Source organism: Rattus rattus, chromosome 10, assembly GCF_011064425.1.
Source record: "Rattus rattus isolate New Zealand chromosome 10, Rrattus_CSIRO_v1, whole genome shotgun sequence".
Lineage (NCBI taxonomy): Eukaryota > Metazoa > Chordata > Mammalia > Rodentia > Muridae > Rattus > Rattus rattus.
The window spans coordinates 12,115,325-12,118,694 of NC_046163.1; the positions used below are offsets into that span (position 1 = coordinate 12,115,325).

The 3,370-nt window shown below is 50.6% G+C and overlaps 1 non-coding gene across 1 annotated transcript; it reads left to right on the top strand.

Annotated features, from left to right (window-relative positions):
- The first annotated feature begins 539 nt into the window (after positions 1 to 539).
- Positions 540 to 646, top strand: LOC116911885. Its single transcript, XR_004389399.1, has one exon. It is a non-coding gene; the product is annotated as a U6 spliceosomal RNA (small nuclear RNA).
- The last annotated feature ends 2,724 nt before the right edge of the window (positions 647 to 3,370 follow it).

A 3,370-nucleotide genomic window follows, 5' to 3' on the forward strand; every position in this document is an offset into this window, starting at 1 on the left:
CCTCAGCACCTACTTCCCCTCTACCTCCCCCCTCACCACACCCCTACCTCAGCACCCACTTCCCTCTACCTCCCCACTCACCACACCCTCACCTCAGCACCCACTTCCCCTCATCTCCCCCCTCACCACACCCCTACCTCAGCACCTACTTCTCCTCTACCTCCCCCCCTCACCACATCCCTACCTCTCCTCCATCCCCCGCCCAGAGTTTCTGATAACTGCTTCACCCCCTAAAGGTGGGGCCTGGAGAGATGGCTCAAGGTCAGAGCACTGGCTTCTCTTCCAGGGGTCCTGGGTTCAAGTCTCAGCACTCAGGCGGTGGCTCACAACCATCTGTAACTCTAGTTCTAGGAGATCAGCTCCCTCTTCTGGGCTCTGCAGGCATGTATGTGGTACATAGACGTATTCGCAGGCGAAATACCCATCTGTGGGGTTGGGGATTTAGCTCAGTGGTAGAGCGCTTGCCTAGCAAGCGCAAGGCCCTGGGTTCGGTCCCCAGCTCCGAAAAAAAGAAAAAAGAAAAAAAAATACCCATCTGTGTGCTCACTCCAGCAGCTCATATACCAAGATTGGAAGGATACACAGAAGATCAGCATGGGCCCTGTGCGGGGATGACACGCAAATCCGTGAAGTGTTCCATATTTTTAAAAAATACCCATATTCACAAAATAAATTATAAAATATCTAGGGATGGAGGAGCAGGTGTTTCTGAAGCAACTGAAGGGTTGGTTAAGAGGGTTTGTAACGCTCAGTAGTGCTCTCCCAGCAATGGGAGTAGTGTCGGAGAGCCAGTGTCACACGCATGCTACAAATATCCCACCTAGATCCCTGTCCCCGGCCTCAGTTACATCAAGACTTTCAGGTATCAGTGGAGGACTGTGGTCAGTCGTTGACCCTGTGAAGCTGAAGAAGAGAGAGGGCTGTGCACAGCAGCTCCACACTTCGCGCAGGTCGGTTTTGTCACAGCTTCTGCAAAGGGATGTCTCTGCTTCTCCACAACTTCCGAGATCTTAGTGGCTGGGCTGGGTAACTGTCTTAGTGAGTGTGTGGCTGTGTAACCACGAGGGCCCCCAAGCACAAGGACCTTAGAATCCCACAAAAGCCAGGAGCAGCGTGAACTTAGAGTCCCAGTGTAAGGAAGGCACAGGTGAGGGTCCCCTGGGTTGAGGGTCTATGCCAATGGGAGACTGTCTAAAACAAAAACAAAAAAACCCTAAGGACAAAATTTTTTTTAAGGCCCAGCAAGATGGGCCTTAAAAAGCTGGAAGATGGAAGGAAAAAGCTCTGCACAAGGCTGATGAGCTGTTAGATCCCTGCGTCTCATGGTGGAAGGGGTGAGTACACGCCTGAAAAGTCTCAGCCTTTCACAAGGATGCTGTAGCGCGTGAGTACACCTGTACTCACACAAACAGTAGTGTAAACAGACATAACTACAGACTCCTCCCCGGAGCTGCAAGTTGGCCGAGGAATACACTCAGGACTGGGATCTATGCCAGGTCTCTTTGATGCCAGGTTGAAGGAGCCCAAGCCAAAGTCTGCAAGCACAAATAGTTCCTGCTCACAGGTGACAGATGCCAGCCCGCTCAGTTCCAGCGGCCCAGGAACATGGGCAAGCCTGTCAGGGGAGGCAGTATGTGTCCAGGGGACTAAAAGGCAGTCAGTCTACACAGGGAGCTGTCAGTCCATGAACTGAAAGTGTTACAGGTGGTTCTAAAGGAACCAAGATTTGTAGATCACTGGTTTCTTCAGTGTTCAAAAGCTGCCACTGTTGAAAGGAACCCAGGGAAGGTCCTATTCAGGTCCTTTTGTGAACAGTGGAGGGGAATCTCAGCAGTTATTCAGCACAGTGTTATGAGAGTGCCAGTCTCAACTCCTGAGGAAGAAACAAGATCAGTTTAAGGCCAGCCTTGGATGAAATCTTGTCTCAGAAACAAAAATAAAAATAAAAGTATTTTTAAAACTACTGGAGTGATATCAAGGTCCTGCACTAGCTTTTAATGAGGATCTGAGGCCAAGCCCCAGAAACCGTGTAAAACTGCTAAACATGGTGGTGTGCCCTTAGGTGTGGGGAGAAGTTAGGAGGGCCCTTGGGGCTTGCTTGCCAACAGCTTGGCCTAATTGACAAGCTCCAAAGCAATAGGAGACCCTGTCTTGAAGGTTGACAAGGGGGGAGTCCTCCCACCACCACGGCATACACAAATGCACACACACACATTAGTTGAGGGGCCTTGCTGGAAGGTTATTTTGGAAGAGTCAGGATGGTACAAGGAGGCCATCCAGGTAGAGGGTACTGGGAAATGTGGAAATCAGAGAGGACAGTGGCCTTGTCAGCAGCCACCACCTGGCCACTTCCAGGGCTCAGGGTTAGAACAGGAAACTACTGGGAGATAGCTCCCGAGGTAATAGGCAGCAGGAAGTACATGCTTGGGACCCTGGAAGCCACACCTGGAACCCGAGTCAAGGGCTAAGTACCTCAGGGAACCAGGAGGTAAAGAGGCTGCCACTGGAACCACTGCCACTGGCAACATGACTCTACCACCAAAAGGGACTAATAGTGTCATTCCTGCCCCAGAAGTTCCTCAACCACCCTTGTGAATGTCTTCTCTGAGATTGACACAGTCCATCCTGCAGGGAAGCTCCCTAAGGAGCAGGAAGGTAAATAGCTCAAAATAGCTTCAGGAAGTTCCTGAAACTGAACAGGATTCACTAGGCCCCTCCCTGCATAGAAAGCACTGGCCAAAGACTCAGAAAGCCACACTGCAAAGAAGCTGCCTAGAAGCAGCAGAAACCAACCATGCTGCCTGGAAGAGGTTCAGACCAACTGAGGCACCTGGAAAGGATTCTCTCCAACCTGTTGAGCTGCCTGCAGGCTGTGCAGTATGCTCCAGGTTCCCAGCTTTGTGAGCTGTCACCCATGCTGGAGTAGGCCTTGGTGATACTGCTCTCTTTGAATAATTTTTACTGCTATAAATAACCCTAACGAAACTCACTGGTTCATCAACTCGGGCTTTGGTGGTATCCATGTATGGGTTCCCTAACTGGAGTAAATAGACCTGTGTTGTGTCTCCCAGGAAAAGTTTTGTCACATAACTACCTGCTAGAGACCAGGAGGAGGAGGACAGAGTTGTGTCAGCCTTGGGTGTAGGCTCTCGCTGGACCCTGTAGAGCTGGAGAAACGAGGTCATGTGGCTGTCTTACCTCTAGTCACTAGAGTCTAGTATCAAGTCTAGTCACTTGATAAAGGGTTTTCAAAAAACCAGAAACGTACCTGGAGGCTATATAAATAGACACTGACCCCACCCCTTCCTGAGATGTCTGGCATGCACCTACCTTCATCTGTGTGGCTCACCAAGGCACATGACAATCTCTC